The sequence below is a fragment of the Venturia canescens genome, chromosome 1 (genome assembly GCF_019457755.1).
Source record: "Venturia canescens isolate UGA chromosome 1, ASM1945775v1, whole genome shotgun sequence".
NCBI lineage: Eukaryota > Metazoa > Arthropoda > Insecta > Hymenoptera > Ichneumonidae > Venturia > Venturia canescens.
In genome coordinates, this window is record NC_057421.1 from 19,015,182 (window position 1) to 19,033,178 (window position 17,997).

At 38.7% G+C, this 17,997-nt stretch overlaps 1 protein-coding gene and 1 long non-coding RNA gene across 2 annotated transcripts in view; one reads left to right on the forward strand and one right to left on the reverse strand.

Moving 5' to 3' along the window:
- The window catches only part of pico, a 156,334-nt gene that overhangs the window by 7,497 nt on the left and 130,840 nt on the right, over nt 1-17,997 (forward strand). The window lies entirely within an intron of this gene.
- Nucleotides 2,937-4,024, reverse strand: LOC122408434 (uncharacterized). The gene is made up of 3 exons (XR_006260495.1): nt 3,769-4,024; nt 3,517-3,694; nt 2,937-3,352 (listed from the first exon to the last, which is right to left on the reverse strand). It is a non-coding gene; the product is annotated as an uncharacterized lncRNA (long non-coding RNA).

A 17,997-nucleotide genomic window follows, 5' to 3' on the forward strand; every position in this document is an offset into this window, starting at 1 on the left:
AATCGATATTTTCGGTATTTCCGTAGAAAAAATTAAATCATTATTCGAAGAGATGTCATTTCAGATAATTTGAAAAGTACGTTTCTAGATTTTTCATAATTTTGATCACGAAAATAGCGAATTGAGAAAAACTTGACAGGAGCACGGTACTCGAGCGCTTTGAAATGATGGAATTCCGTGGAAACTTATATGATTTTTCGCTTTTCTAGTGGCGCGAAAATGATGTCTTTGGTGGCCGGGCAGTCGGAAACTCAAGCAAAAAGTAATGTTCATTGTTCACGCACGAGCAGATTGTTCAATGTTATCTAGAGTCTCACTTCCACTTAGCCCAGAAATTCCACCGTTTGTAATGAGCTCGAACGATTTTAGCATATAAAATCTTTTTATGACCGCTCGTTGGGATTATTGTTAGAAAGCTTATTGCGCCTATGAGCGTGCGATGAACTACAAAGTGCTTATTTTCTTTTTACGACAGCTGTCAAAGCAAGTTTTTCGAATTTCTGGATGGTAATTACAGTGCAAAAGCACTGTAATCATAGGCCTGTATAGCATTGAAGTTCATCTCCGAATTTGTGCTTGAACACTAGAAAATTTAAACTTTCGACAAGTACTAATTGGCATACATTGACGATGCTCACCTGTGAATATTCATGCTTGTAATAAATATGACGGATATGATGCTTCAATGAAGTTTCTGTTGTTGCAACTGAAGAGTGAAATTCTTGCAGAAAAATAAAACTAACGGGTCACCGGATGATGTGTGACAGTTTCGAAAGTCTTTAGACTTGTGTCACTCAACGACACTCTCCCGTTTGTTTCTAATACTGAACGTCATTCAACTTCTAATCACTAGAATACAAGAGCGACGAGAATATGCTCTTTGTGAACTTCATAATTTGGCAAGATTTCCGGAATTCAAATGTCATGCGTCTTCGGGACAACCTGCTGGGAAAATGAGTACGAAAATAAATTAACAAGACGAAAGTCTAATTGTCTCTGAATGGGGTTGAGTTCATTAAAAAAAAAAAAAAAAAAAAATTAAAATTAAAATTTCAAAAGCAATACGTGATGATTACTAACGCTAATGAATTTGAGAATATTCAAATAATCAAACAAATGTAAACCCGGCTAAAGCATACTAATACGAGTTAAATACCTGCTTACCATACTCTCCGTAACTCTCTAATCCTTTTATATGAATATGTAGTAGTCGGCGTATGATGTATGCTGCAATTACGGGATAATGCATTCGCGCAAATACACAGCACGCAATAGTTGATACTTTGAAAGTGGCACCTATAATTCATGAGAGACATCGCAGTGGGTATATCCGATTTGAAAGTACGCTGAATAAGGGCGCGTTATATGGGCAACGTTGTTGCGTTTCGCAGAGGAGTTGACGAGTCAATCTTGAATATTGCAATTATGTAGGAACGATCGAGCAATATTTATTCGAGAGTACAGAGGCGAAGGGGATTACATTACATTTAATGCTGGGTATTCGTTACGATCTTCCCTTTTCAGGCTTACATGCACTCTGTTTCGTCGTAAAACTTGTAAAAAATGTGTGGATATGTAAAAATGAATATTTGAATCCCCAAACGGATTGTGTATGACTCAATTAAGGTAGTAGTTCATACACGAAACGATTTTCTTGAGAAAGTCTTAAAATTTAGACAGAATTTAAATGGGTAGTCGACTGACACGCATATCACATTTTGAAGGGTTCATCTTATTGGTTATTGAGATAAATGTGTTTAAATATGAAGAAAAATACACGGAGTTATTGGGACTTTGCGTAACAAATCGTTTATCTGCATATAACAAATGAACGCTTCTTACGAAGTTTATAAAAAAGTACACAATAAAATAATGAAGTATATAATGAAAGTTTGGGAAAAAATTCAAGACGATTATCTTAATAGAAATAAAGATATATTACGTTAAAGATTGAACGAAATTGGTAAAATCAGCACTCGTAAGTTCTTCTTTGTAAGCTCACATTTGCTTATTTCGGCATTTTGTTTCTTCATGGCTCGAACCATTCCTGTCAAAGCCTTTTACCTTTTAATCAATAATTTTTTCTTGATTCATTTTCCTTCGTTTTTTCCCTTTGCGCTCTCTAATACGATCTTTTACATAAAAAAAACTATAGTATTTTAGGCAGGGACGAATAAAATTTTGGGTTCAGTCAGTGATGAATATCCCTGATTAATTAATGGCGTGTAATTTCATTCACCATGAGATAAGTTGAAAAAAGTTATTTACAATTTTGAATTAATAACTCTAAAATTAATTTAAAGTGGTTATATCTCTAATTAAGAAGTAAAAATCAACTCAATTTAGACACCCATAAAATACAATCCTTCGGGCATGATCCACCTTAACAAAAATCTGATAATGTTCGCGGTGAGAATATGCATCTGTGAGAATATACATGTGAATATTTACCAGAAAAAAATACTTGCAAAGCATCCAAATAGTACTTTCTTTGTGTTAAGGAGGGTGGATCACGAAATCAAAATAATCAGAATTTGATCAAATTTGGTGATAACATTCTTTGGCATTGAGTATACAAATACAATTTTTTCAAAGTTTTTTACCACATGGTTATCGAATAATTGAGCGTTAAATCGAAGTTCTTATGCACGAGATGTATAACTGTATATATGTAAACTCTATGCTTATATACGTGAACTTTAGTGTTCAATTACTCGAGAACTATGTGGTAGAAAAATCTAAAAAAATTTATATTGTCTTATGTATTTTTAAAGAATACATTTACCAAATTTTTAAATTCTTATCATTTTGAAATTCTTAATATTTTTAACATGGTTTAGCATGACAACATTCTATCGTCGCGATCCACCCTCCTTAAGCTGAAAGTGAACTCTGGACTGGTAATACGAACTTCCTGTACCTTGATTCACTAATGTTTTTTCAGTACTTTCTATTTTGAATTTTGGACAGGTTATAGGAACCGTCAACAACCTCGTTCACTAGTGTTTTTATTACTTGGCGTTTTATACAAATTATGAATTTCATTGAATGTGCTTTTTCGTTAAATAATATTCATATACTTCGGACCTTTGCTAAAGCAATGTCAAAAATACTTTACCAAGTTTAATTAAACTTGAATTTCTCAATAAATTGGGTAGAGTTATTGAAAGTTTTGAGTTTTTTTTATTGAAGAATACAGGATCAGTTTAAAAGTAACATGGCTCAGGAATAAAGTCTATTGGAAGCTTATAAATTTATGATGCGATGCCACGATTCGAGGTAACTGACGAATTCAGCACTTGCCACCAACGTTCTCGGCAAAGTTCTATGGATTCTCGTGGGAACGACGATCCTGTGGAGTTGGTACGGCGATACAGCAAAGTAGAAGAATGCGAAAAGGCAAGAGTAAAAAGTGATGAAAATTAATTTGTCTCTCGACAACAGCATCAGCAGAAGCTTGTCCGTCGAGGAGTTCCCTCGGCGACCCTGCCCCCGAGGACCCACCAGGAAACGTACCTTGTGACAAAAGCTCTGAAACCCTGTTTCTCTTTTAATCTTCCGAGCTGAGAGTTGAAAGTACGCTCCAGTAAAAACGATGAATCATGGTGAAGGAAATAGCAATTTAGTTTATTCGGCCACTAGAGAATTTTCACAAATTGTTTCGTTATGTAGAGACCGCTGTTCATATTGAAAACTGAAATTAAACAGCGTGTAATGAGATTACAGCAATTTCACGGATTCGTAAGAAAATAACTTTCATGTAATAACCATCGATGCTCATCCACTGTACTTTACACCATTTCTCCCTACGATATCAACTTTAATTTATAATTCGAAAAAATCTCCTGAAAACTGTTTCATAGAGAATTGTTCACAAATTTTGATGAGAAAAAATCTTTCGTTCACCAAAGTTCAAACTGCTCTGTAACACGATTTCAATAAATGAGGCGTTGGCAAACCTCCAAACAACTATGAAAGTATTGTCCAGTATCAAGCAACAATTCACGTGTGTATTATCCGCAGGTTGATTATGTACTTCTTGTTGGTTGTTCTCGTTTCGATGTCTCGATCAGCAAAGCCTACTTATCTTGCGATACATATATTTTGCGAGAGTGAGTCGTATTTGCTGTGGGCCTGTGGTCATATCTTATCATTTAGAAGCGCGCGTGTGAGAACGAGCGGCTTTCCGATGCATGGGCGGAACTGGTGCATGCGCTACCTACGCTCAAATGCTCCTTCTCGGCTACCGCAGAACGCGGTGCAATTGCTCTTTAGGTGCATACATGTTTTTATACCGATTCGAAGTTTACAGTGTGAGGGAATTCCAATGGGGAATGTATTTCTTCGAATCCAATTTTCTTGGCCCTTCATTCGTCGCACCAAATCGCCATTCGTCGAAATCATTCGTTGCACCATATCGAGGGTATAAATTGATGAGAAATCCTTTGACAGAACAGTCCTTTGGCTTGTTCTATGAAAACATTATTCCTTGTCACAGGAATGATAAAAATCCTTAACTTGATAAATATTTGCAAAGATGAAAACAGGTCTCAATGAAGTGACTCTTCTTTACTCATTTATCGGAAAAGGCATTTAATGTAGTTCATGCACGAAACGATTTTCTTAAGAATGTCCAGGAATTGACACAAGTTTATGAAAAAGTATACAATAACAATGAAGTATTTAATGAAGGTCTGGGGGAAGCAATTCGAGACGGTTGTCTTACCAGTAATAAAGATATATTACGTTAAAGTTTGAACGAATTTGGTAATGAGCATTCGTATAACCTCACATTTGCTTATTTCGGTTTTTTGTTTCCTCTTGGTTTAGGCCATTCCTGTCATAGCCTTCTGTCTTTTTATTAACACTTTTTTCTTGATCCATTCAAGAAAAATTCTGGATTCTTGATCCATGAAAAATCCTGAGGTAGTACACTGATTGACGAAACAGCAGGAATTCGCTACGTCCTCGCGAACTACAATCATAAATCGCCCCAAATCCCAGGCATCACGCCATCGAAGATATTTTATTTTTTTGTCTGCCAAGGCAAATGGACTGTTCAATCGTGACCTGAAATTTTCGAATAGAATAATTGCATTTCAAGAAGTGATGTTCCTAAGGTGATTTTCTGCTGCATGAATACCATTTTTGCTTTCGAAGCAAAAGTTTCCTTTGTTCTTAGAAGAATTATTTTTTTCTTGAAAACGAGCTCGGCACGGTCTCCTCCTTAAAGAGCGACATACGTTTCAGCCGGGTGTTGGCTGCACGAAACTTGGAAGCTTGCAGCTTCACAATAGGAGAACGACATCGAAATTGGATTAAGAAAGGAACACCGAGTGAGCACGTCGTGATTGTACAAAAGCGAGAATAAAAAAGGATAAAAAAACGGCTTTCAGTTTTCTACGAGATGAAACTCGGAAACTTTGTCGTTGTTCTTCCGTCTCTGCGTACTTACCAATTCCCTTAAAGCATCGGCAAAAGGAGTTAGCGTTGCAATTAAAGGAGTTAACCGAGGCCGAACGGATTTGTACTTTATCGCTTCCCCTCTACCACAACCACCGGTGGAAACGGTGGTGCAGCAATGCAGAGTTTAGTCAAGTGTCATTTTACTCGTTTCCAATTGATTTCTCGCCATTCATATCTATTCTTGTGGACAAAAATAGCTGTAATCAGCGTTTTATTACTTTCGTTCGTATGAACGAACGTAACCTAGTTTATCGAGACAACTTTTCTCTCGAACAAAAGCCTGGAGAAACTTAAATTTTGTGGCGTTCCCCAATCATTAGCTTCATTCCTCAAAATCTCTTTTCAACGTGCTAGTAGTCACGTTGAAAGCATTGAATTCCATTGCTAATGATGATAAATGATTTGATTGCTATGAAAAATGGAACGTGTCGAAAAAATGTTATTGCGTCATCGTCAGCGAACGTATTCCGTTCACGAAAATCGTACAGCGCAGCTCCTTCGTCCTTTCGAGGGAGATTTATCGTCGTAATACACACGCAGCTATGAGAGAGTTAACGAAAAATGTGACTGCAGCGTTTAAAAGTTATTTCAATCAAATAAATCTGTTTATCATAAAATTTCAATATTTGAAACCCCGATGATTTTTCTTCTTGCACATTTTCCAAGATTCGCGCGCGCGACTCGGAAATTTATCATTCATTCCTCATACCCATTGCGGGGAAAAGTATTTTTCTACGTTGTATTCAACGGGCGACGTGACGAGAAGGAAAAGGGCCGGAGAGGCTGGAAAAAAGTGACTGAGAGAAGCTGCACACGAGGGCGACGGGCGTTTCTCTCGTGGTCCCGTTGACTTATCGATCTTTCCTTGCATTTATAGCCACAATGAATATATTTATATACGCGTTTATACACACATGTGTCCCAGCAAAAGAGTGCACACGCCATGGGGACGACGACAGAAGAGAGGTGTCGAGAGCCCCACGCAATGGAATGCAACGTGCAAACACACACTGCATCTCATCGTGTGCTGCTGCTGCCGCTGTTGCTGCTGGGCTCTCAAACTCACTCGCGCCTTCCAATGGACCAACGAGAGTTCTATATTTTTCCTTTTTCACTGCATGCATCAACGTTGTACGCCATTCTCGCATATTTTCAATCCTATTCGACCGCATTTCCATTCCGGTACGAGAGAATTTTCAGCTTTTCTCGTTTACCATTTGTACCGTTTTATCTCGACTCTTTAACGAAATTTCTAACGATGCTTTGCTCGTTTCTAAAACGATTTGCTAAAAAACCATTCGTGGAAACTCCGACGACGAAATTCAACAATAAACGTGTCATGAAATTCAGATCAGCGACGACGTTGGCGAGATTCATTCGTTGGAAAAAAATCATTACTTCGTGCATGAATTTTCAACCTTTACGCACTCAAATCTCAGGTCAGACATTCTAGAAGAAAAATATTTCCGTCGATCGCCTACCAACATCTGAACAGAAATGTGCTCGAGTGCGAGTATATCCCGTGAGCGCAATCGAAAAGCTGTACATTGACGCGAATCTGATACTGTGCATTTTCCTTCGTGAAGTTCAATTCGGAAAGTATTATTCTGTCATATCAAGTTCTTTCAAGAGTGGAAGTAACAAATCCGCGACTGATCACATGCCTACAGATATTCCGTGTTTCGCTCGCTTTTCTTTCCGTTCCCCTGTCGCGCTGGCCTTCTCTCGAGTCTTCCCACATAACCCTGCAAAGGCGATTTCACGTTTGCCCACGTGCCGCCTCTTTTCTCAACTGTCGTGAATGTAGGTGTTTCGATTCAGGCGTTCGTTACGTTGGTGGTGCGAATTTTAATCGCTCCGCGATATTTCCGCTGTGTCCAGTAGCAAAGTTTAACCGCGAATACATTTTTTCGTAAACACTGTAAACTGTAATTTTGCAAAGCATCATGACACCAAACATTCGAACTCGTAACACTGATTTTGGAAAACCAAGTTTACATTAATGCCGAGCAGTTATGACACTTTTGCTGGACGTGATTTTCTGCCGGATATTTCTGGAAAATAATTGTCTGAGCCATTTTTCGCCACACGAAACTTGAACGAAATGAGTTTTTTGCTCTTAGAAAAGAATTTCCAATTGCAGGGTGTCCACCAACTTTTATGTGTTGTTTTATTATTGTTACATGTCCAACATTCTCCCGCAATAGGACGTCACCAGTGTCAAACGGTGTGGGTTACTATCTCCCGTTGCTGGTCGTCGATTTTTTCATCGCGCGCCCTCCAGCTCTGGTCATTACTTGCAGTCGATCTTAAAATAATCTTGCATAAATGTAGGTAGTCAAATCAGGACGTTTGCGAAACGCAACGTCGTTTCATCTAGTCGCAGCATCATTCTCGTACTCGGAAGCAAAAATCAACAATTTTATTGATAAATTATCGCATTTTCTGCGCGATTTCTCGTGACAAAAGTACCGATTATTCTTTCATATATCAACGATTATTCCTTTTGATTCTCAACAAGACTTGACACTATCGTGTGGGCCAGAAAAGGTGGAACGAACAAACAGTTTTTCGTAATACTTCGATAAATTTTGAGAAGATCTGCGAGGATTTTCAAATCGACGTTTCAGAAAATCACGAAGAGTGCGTAATTGCATCGGGAACTTTATGTGAATTTTTTATTCACGACTCGCATTGTTTAGACATTCAAATTTGTGCTCGTGCGAGCTTGGATTCGTTTTGTTTTGTTTTTTGTTTTTTTTTTAGAGTTTCTCTTGTTGCCTACTACTGCAAACCATATTCAAAGTACGACGAAAGAAAATCCGAGATTGTTGAGAAGGCATCGGACACGCCTCATCGCGTGGACGTAATGACATACTTTCTGCATGTGCCTTCGTATTGTTTTACGATTAAGAGATGAAAAAAAAGGAAAGAAGGACTATAGTGGAGGACTGTGAAAAGAAAAGGAAGGAGAGAGAGGAAGCTTTTTTAAGAGGTCATGCGTATACCATGTTCTGTATACACAGTATTATATCAAAAAGTTTTAGCATGTGCCCCGACGCTTTTCAAGAACATCGGAACTCTACAAGAGTTAATAAAAATCCACGTGAAGTTACGCCCCCATATATTCTACGGTGTGAATTAATTTTCGTAATGACGCGAACAGTCATGTCATTTCTTCCTTCAAAAGGGCTATTCAAAATCCTCAGAGACGATTATCCTTTAATAAATTAAATTCGATAGCTCGTGGAGCAAAAATATATCGTCGTTGCTGGGTATCACCGATTCGATGCATTTGTAGTTATTAAGCGTCAATTAGATCGCATCGCTAATTAATACGTATCAGTTGGATCTGCATTTCCATAAAAGCGATTGAAACTAGTAGTTAGCCATAATTGGAAAACGCTTTGATATCGGATTTCACGGAGTCTTTTATTATTTACTGTTTTCATATAATTATTATCAAGTTATACGTGAAATGTTTTTTTTTTTCAGAATGTTAATAAAAGGAAAAATTTGGTGCAATGAACTTAAATGGAAAGTCAAATAAAACGTTTGAAAGATACGAATGAATTAATAGTAAAAATCCACGTAATTACAGCAGGTTCATATGAACCTGGAAATGTTGAGGAACAGAGGGACGACTGCCATTACATACTCGCGTAGTATTTTCATTGCTCGCTTTACGCTGCCAGGGAGATTCTATCACAAACAGAAATCGTAGATATGGTTCAGGTATTTTTTTTCAAGTTCTCTTTTTCTCTCTCTCTCTCTCTCACTTGTCTCCTTTTCCCCCATCGCTGGCCCTCTACTTCTCATTCCCTTTTAGTATTCGATCAGGAAACTCTGATATTTACACCACCGAGATATCGAGAGGGATTATTCAGACGACCGGGTCGTGGCGGGACGTTCTGCAGGGGTCTGAAAAACGAGAAGACAGCGAAGAAACGTTCGATAGGATGGTTAAGGTAGACACAGGACCGAAAGGGGGATGGGAAAGGAAGATGAGAAAATGAGGGAGAATTATCGAGTCTGCAGTCCCAACGAGGTGACAAGCAGGAGAAAAGTCCTCTCACTAATTAATAGAGTTACTTGAGTTACAATCAAGAGACTAGAGCGTTTTTTTTGTCGCGAGGGATTGGATATTTACCTCGCGCAGCTCTCGAATGTTTTCAAAATCGAGTGTTTCTTTCTGATTCAATTTGTTGGTATGCGCAAAAATCGAAATGTCCTTTAATTATCGTAGCAAAATGTAGCATCGTGAAGTTTCAATTAGTCTAATTGAAAACATTGCTCGAAATAAATTTAATTGGAGTCAAGACTTTCGAATAAATGTCATGAGAGAGTGAATCAACTGATGCGAGAGCGAGTGTAGCAGGCTCCTTAATTCGATTTTTATTTCATTTAGTTCTTCAATGCCTTTCGGAATGAATTTTTCATTTTAATTTTTAAACTGTGTCCAGTGGCGTTTCCTTCAATAAAATTAGGAGAAAAAAATTGATTCATGAGGTCGTTAAGATCAAGATAAGAAGTGTGATGCTGGAGTGGATAAAAAGGGGGCGGGCAAAGTATGTGAAATCGAGACGATGCCACCGGACAACGCGATATGAAGCAAGAAGCAGCACGAGATCGTCGCTTAAGGTGGCGAACATCTGTCTTTCCTCGATTTCCTTTAGGTATATAGATATATAAGTGTGAATAAAACACACCTCCGCGTTCCGTAAGCACAGTAGCTTGCGGCTAACCACCATATCGACGGTTAACGAACCCGTTTCATCTCACTCGCTTCTACTGGATTTTCTTAATACGCTGATACTGTAAATAGCGGGACGTTTGGTTTCCGATATCACACGAACGAGATTAATCTTTCACTGGCTTTTTCGAGCCTGACAAAAATGTTCGTGAACCCTTGAGGCGGATTGTGAATCATGTTTGTTCGTCACTGATGAATTTAGAGAAAAAAAATTGTGGAATCGAAATAAAGTTGCTTCTCATCGAACTTTTCGTTTGAATTTTCTTTCAGCAGAGTAAACATTGCGATCGTGCTCACTGGAGACTATCAAGCATCGCGTGAAAGTTGTTGATGCATGCGGATACTGGAATAACAAATTTTGGAGAGGATGTTTGAATATTTTTTTCAAAATACCTTGTGAGAAAATCTGCTCAGTTGATTATCGACCAATGTGTATTTGCTCGTATTCGCTTCAGCGACAAGTGCCGCTTTGAACGCTTTCACGTCTAATTTCGTTGGCGAAATAAACAATAATCGGTCCTCTGCGTTGGAAGATCGAGTTTGTATGTAGTTAGAAATTCGCCGAATAACGGGGAAGGAACAAATTTAGAATGCTGAGAATAATTTAAGAAAAGCTATAAACAACATCATTGGGGAACGTGTTCCTTTACTGCAGAAAAAAATTTGTTGAAACCCGTGAAAAATGTTCAATTTAACTTAAATATTTAGTCCCATACGCACGACAAAATATTTATCAAATTTCACAAAAAATTTTATGTGACGATATTTCAGTTGCTTTAACGTCATATTTCGTTGCTATGAAAATATTAGTTAATGCATCCGAAAACTAGGAATACACACAAAAAAAAGTTTTTCGTATCAACACTTGAAATTAAAAAAAATCAACTATTTAATCAGGCAGAAATTTAGTTGGTTAGTTAAGAAATAAGCAAATCCGTTTAACTAAATTATACACAAAATATACGGAACTTTCTATCGAGGTAGATATTCGTATAGGCAATTGATTTGGTTCGTCATCGATAAGATTTAGTTAATCTACACGAAGAAAAATCCGACTGTCATAATTATTTGTTATTTTTCACAAATCATGTTGGCTAATATAATAATACGTTTCAACAAATTTTGGATTATATTGAACTGACCAGTATGATTAAATTTACAAAATATTTATCATTCTCAAAAAACCGTTTAGATACTTCAGTACTTGATATTCAAATAAATATATAATAAAAGTGTATGTGAATTAAGGAGAAATAAACAAACGTTTGGAGTTCTTCGAACAAAAGATTTGGTTTCACTCATTTAGTTAATTCACAGAAACAAAAATTTAGTTATTCTGATAAATCAACTTTATTTATCGCAAGCGGATGTGAGATTAAGCAACAAAAATATCAACTAAAGACATATAGTTACAACTATTTTTTTCCTCAATGTTGTTACGTAAATCGCATTTCCCAGGATTATCCAATTACCACGAGTTACAACTAATAAATTTTCCGTTTTTCACATTCTCACGCCCAAATGTTTAGCACTCCCTCGGAATGTTTTTCCACGAGTTTTTCTATTCCACCATAACATAAAATTTGCACATGAAATGCAAAACGACTTCCAAGTCCGCTGCTATGGTAATTGCAGAGCGAATGATAGCACACGAGACGAGAGAATATAGAAAAAAAAATCGAAAAGTAACGAATTCAGTGTCATGAAACTACGCACGATGTAGTTTCGATTTTACAATGAAGCCTCTTGAGAACGAGAAGCAAATACTTGTCCGTCGATTTGTATTTACTGTACGTGGATATTGTAAAGTGCACTTACCTTTACAGGGGAACATTTCTTACTCCCTAAGCTCATGAGTTGTTCAATGGATTACTCGTTCTCCAAGACACGAAGCCCTTTAGAAGCACACGTTTTGATATAAATTATAATAAAATAACAAAATGAAAAGGTGCGGTCTGAGATCTTATGCAGCAGAGTGGACGCTTTTTCTTTCTTTATTTTCTTGAATTATGAATAAAACGAAAGAAGCATATTCAGCCTGTTTTCTCGCGTCGTATCTGGGCTTGATCTTTTCCATATTTCTGCATTTCGTGCGGGTGAGGTAGAGAGCCGTTGATACGCGACACGAACCCAGCGAAGACGAAAAATGTGTAGCTCTCAGACTCGTTGGACACACTGTTCGCGTACAAAAAAATACGCACGAATCCCTTGCATCGAATCCGTACGCCAGACGAATACTAAGTGCAAACGCACTCTTCTGAAATCTCGGTTCACAAACTTTGGTTTATTCAAACCCGAGACACTATTTTTTATTAGAAAGACGTTGAAAAATCCAGTAGGAAAAAAGAAAGCTCGCATCGGTCGAATCAGGATGCTGCTGGATGATTTTCATCGCAGTTTTGACGGAGCGGTGAAAATTTTATGGAAAAAAATGAGGCACGCTCCGGCTGTGGGAGCACGAAAAACCGTGGAGCCATCGAGCCATTTGTGTGCGTTTGTACGTATATTCCCTCATTTGTTTGTCTCCTGTAGCATTACTGCGTATTTCGCGAATAGACGCATGAATTTTCAAACGCGCATGGAAGCAGTACTTAAAGCGTAAATGCGCGTGCGTACGGTGAATTAATGCACCACCAATGTACCGAGTTATACAGAGTGTGTCCCAAAAGTCAGTCCACATTTCAGGGGCTAAGTAGATCGTGAAATGGTAGAAAGAAATCGCTCGTTTATTTTTCTCCATACGATGCAACTTTGATAAGATATTTACTAATGAGTGTGAAAACTCTTTTAGTGGGAGGCGAGTGCTCTCGAAATTCGCGCTCCAGTTCGTTGTTAAGACGACAATGATGCATTGGAAAAAATGGAGATTTTCCAATGGGAAACTCCGCCATCGAAGCTGCTTCGAAACCACTCAAAAGTCATTATTACGACACATTGTATTGGCGAATATCTCGTGCGCATCTTAGTCCTAGAACGTGTTTCATCCTCCCTACGCCTGCCCGATGCACGCCTGTACGCATGCATAAGCGAACCATCATAAGAGCTCCACTGGCTGGGCGAGCTCGTACTTCACTCAAATAATGATGCTTTTTTACGGCGCTACGATTGAATCTACACGACGTGAAAGTTTTCCCCTTTATCGGAGTGTTGATCTACGCAAATGGTCGTTACATCCCTGAAGACTTCTAAATAGCCCTTTTTCCGAGAACGTCGCGGCGCGATCGTTGCACGAGGATAATTGTAATATCGCAAAACCCGTTGCTCCTTCTCTTCGCCTTCGGATTTGCAGTAATCAACATGATGGTTATCCAGCCAAGTGAATCGGCCATCGCACCTGTTCGAAGTTCTAATCCACGGAGGGTCCCGCCGATTGTCACAGAAGTCTCAAATGGATCGAGGTGGCAAGCACATATGAAAAAACGAGCAGAAAAGACGAAGACTCTCGGCTGAGATTGAACATTGGATCTAGCATTTTGAAAGTTTCTGGCAACTCACTGTATCAGTGTGCATCCAGCCGCGCGCTTTGGCTTTTAGCTACGCCACGCGATATATGAAATTTTCTCGGTGTCCCGAGTTTCGTAGGGTCAATAAAACGAGTTTGGAGTTTTAGGTAGGGCTTACATGTGAGACTTTTTTTCTGTACAAAATGCGATTCTACAAGGGAGATGGAAGTGGACGAGGTCGAGAGAAGAGTGCCGGACATGCAATCTCGTCCCACGTACCAAACATGCTACACCTCTCGAGCCAACACAATATTCTCTCTCTTTTAGGGCCCCTCGCTATATGTGCTTGACGCAGTTCCGTGGAGTAGGTGTATTTATCGCATTGGCTTCGGAGCCCGGGAGAACTCAGGCAGATAGAGACGTATATACATGCGGATTTATACCTATATTCTGTTCGTAACATAATAATACCTACGCGAATCCACAGCTGACCCTGTTGCGGAGTACGATGAGGTGAAGCTTTTGCAACTTGGACTTGGTAACCTGCGTGTATATGGGTGCAGTGACCACATCCACGGAGAGTTGAAACCTTCTGTGTCGCAGCTATATTGCATCCTTTATTTTATTATTATTCTTATTCGTCGTTCTCCTCTTCTTCTTTCGAGTCTTTCTCATTCTTTTTCTTCGTACTTTTATTATTATTATTTCTATTATTGTCCTGATTTAACGAGGCTTTGTATTCTATTCGTGCCGACCCCGCGACCCTTGCGATGGACCTGCGAAGGCTCTTCATGACGATTCTTTCAAGTCGTTGCGCGAACGTTTGATTCAAATGCATCCATCTATCGTCGTTCGGCTTCTTTTCCATCATCGCTATACCTACGATCAAATCCAAGGTCATTCCAAAGTATCGAAACGGAAGTGAGAAACGAATGTTGGTTTGTTGTAAAAAATGTTCGAACTCCAACGAGCCTGATCGGTCAGTAAAGTTTGGTTTGGAATACTTACAAATTTTGAATATACGTTATCTAAAATAAAATAAACATTTTGTCACGAAAGTCTATTGCATATTTTTGTCCCATTAGAAACATCCAACCAGAAGAAGTGAAGACTTTTTCGTCCAATTATAAAATCACAACGATGGAGAATTACAAAGTTTTTTTAGATCGAATTCAAGTCTCTTCGAATAGTCCTTTTCATGCTTATCGTTATCCTTTCAATAAAAATCTCCCACACCTTAAATGCTATTGTGACAACACGATCGATGTTTCAATTTAGGAATAAATTTGCGGAAAGCTCGCATCAAGCATCGGAGAATCTGTCTTGTGTCAAGCCTAATTTTACGAGAGTGACACTTTAGCCTACATATACAGGGGTGAATACGAACCCCTTATTATTTTAGGGCTGCATGGGGCTGTGTTTTTGCTTGCACTCTGCACTTTACAGCCTCACGAGAAGAGGAATAAGGGACGAGGTAAAGCTGTTGCTCGTTCACCCTACTCACACACATTGGCACATGTAAACGTATCCATAAGACGAATAGAAAGACCCTTTCAGAGCCACTCCTCTTCTTGCTTTAAGCGGTCCTCTTCTCTCCTGCAGTTTATGTACTATATACATAACGTTACCACAATAAGGACACGGGCGCTTGTCATCAAACGCCCTTCATCTTCAATCCTCCACACAATTAACCCACCTCCACGACCGAATCTCCATAAACAAATACACGTATATGGAAGTATTAAGTTCTCGTTGAATATATAAATTTTCAGTACGTTGCATACGCTGTTCTACGCAAGTGGATCTTCGGAGCTCGAGTCATGGCAAATCTTTGGAATCGACATGACCCACGAGTGAAAAATATCCAGCCAATTTTTTCGAATTCATTGCGAAGAGGCTGCACTTTTTTTCATCTTCGATTTTCTAACGTATATTTTTATGACACTTCCACATACACGGAGAGAATTGAATTTGAAATATTTGCTGTGAGTAACGACGGTGACGAGCTGCAATTCATTATTATTATGGAAGAAAAATTGAATTTTTCTATAAATTAAACAATATTTATTGTTTCAAGTAGAAACTTTTATCGGAGTGTTTAGTAAATTCGTTCTATCTGTAATATTTACTGTTATAAAACTGAAAATTTGGCAAAATCTATGAAATTTTACAGTGCGTTACAGGAATAAATACTTTTCGTTAACTTGTCCCTGCAGTCAAAAATATCGCGGTAAATTTTACAGTCAATTTCACTCTAAATATTACCGTTTGAATCTCTCCGTGTAAAAATTATGATTCGCTTATTTTACGTGTCGGTAAATTGTGATTGAACAAATGAGTGTCAGAAATTGTGTAAAATCGATTACTTTTTCGGTTTTTTTTTCAGTTATTTGGTGATTCTTCATAATTGCATTGTCGATTAGCCTTTTTTATAATTTCAAGATTCAATGTCGACTGTCCCACTCACGCGTTATCGTAAGTTTATTAGAAAGTAATTTTTACGGCATTGCACATAAATATTTGTGTAATGTGAATGTTGTTCCTATCAATTATGGCAGGAAGTGGAATTTTTTAGAAAATTCAATATCTGAAAGTTGATTCGGCCCCTAATGCCCTATGGGTGTCTCGCTGTACGGTGTTGTACGGTAACTCAAGTGGTGTAACGCTGAGGCGTGGGTGAAAGAACAGTCGGTTATTTATGATGGCGCTCTCTCTTTCTCTCTTTTTCTTCCTCCATTTCCCTCGTGCATCCGACTTATAAAAACCCGTCCGAACAATTTCGACACCGGGTGGTCCAAACTCTTGGCGTATACTCGCCCTAACCGAATAATAGAGTAAAAGGTAGAAAAGTCCGCTACATTCCTCTGTTCCCAGTTTATTGCGTGTCTCTTCTCATTGCATTTTTATTTCTTCTTCCGCGAGGCCGCACGCGCGCTGTTCCGTGTATTTTTGTTTCCGCCATAAAAATGTCGAACTAATATGAGAGGATTTTCGTGCTGAAGATCGGAAGGTTTCTTTTTCGTTTTTACGTCGGTCTTCGAGCGCTCCGGATTGTGAACGTTCCAGGCCGGATCATCTATTCTGTTATTTATACAACTAAATCATTTTTTTCACGCTTACTTTGGACGGTGTACGAATTCCTTTAGTTTCGATGTATCGACGACTAATTTTTTTTTTCAAATCCAGGCAGACGTGAACATTAATTCCAGCATTAAAATTCTACTATTGAGAAAAAAATATAACAATATTAATGAAAAGCTATCCACCATTCCAACGGTCCCCATTGTACACATTCGAAAGTTTCCACAAATTATATGCTGTGAACGGAAAAAAATCTGCTTCGATCTGAATCAACTAAAAATGTTACGCACCTCGAGTAATTAATTTCTTTACGTAGTTTCGTCACTTCGAACATCGTCGAAGCAATTGAAATTGGATTGCATCAAATTTAGTTTGAAAACCTCGGAGCTTGAATCTCACCGGACAGTATCGATTTTCATCGGTTCTATCTTTCTCTCTCTCTCTCTCCCTCTTTCTTGCTGAAAAGCTCGCGGGGCACGTAGCATCGTGTACATCCATGTAGACGTATAGCATTGACAAACAGGCCCGGACCGATCAAACAGTCCGAGCTTTGTGTCGTTGTGTACGTCGCACGTACGTACAGAGACCGCCGGGAGACGAAACAATCTATAGACTCGTATACATATGTATACGCCGGTCTTTCTCGCTTCACTCATCAGTCGAGTAATAACTATACTGTGTATTTGCCGGCGTGACTGTGTACCTCGTGGTTAGAATGAACGAGCTTTTGCATTGGTCCACTTCCTCCCTCTCTCTCTCTCTCTCTCTCTTGTCGAAGATGTTGGCAAACACATAAAGCGCATCGGCATTACGAGCCTTCCTATACGGTATGGGCACTTTCTCACCGAGTCGATTTTAGGTCGTAAGTTATTTTTTCTAAAGCCGTAAAAATCCATTTTTAAGGGGTTTACCCTAATAAGAATTTTCAAAAAATCGATGTTTTTTAAATACATTTTTCAAAAGTATCATACTAAAATTTTATAAAGATCTGAACAGTGTACTTTTGAGCGACGTTTACGTGGCTGTCGGGGCGCGCTGATACGCACCGCCCAGTGCGGCACTGCGTACCTGCCTTTTTTTAAACGCGTTTTTCTCAAAAAGCTAAACCACCGCGAATCGTTTTATTCAGAGAAAGTATAGTCTCGGCGAAAACCTCGGGCTAGCAGACGACAGGGCTGTCACAATGTACTTGTCCCGAGACTCTACCGAGTTTCTTAAAATCGTATGATAAGCGCTGTAGCCATTTACCTATTG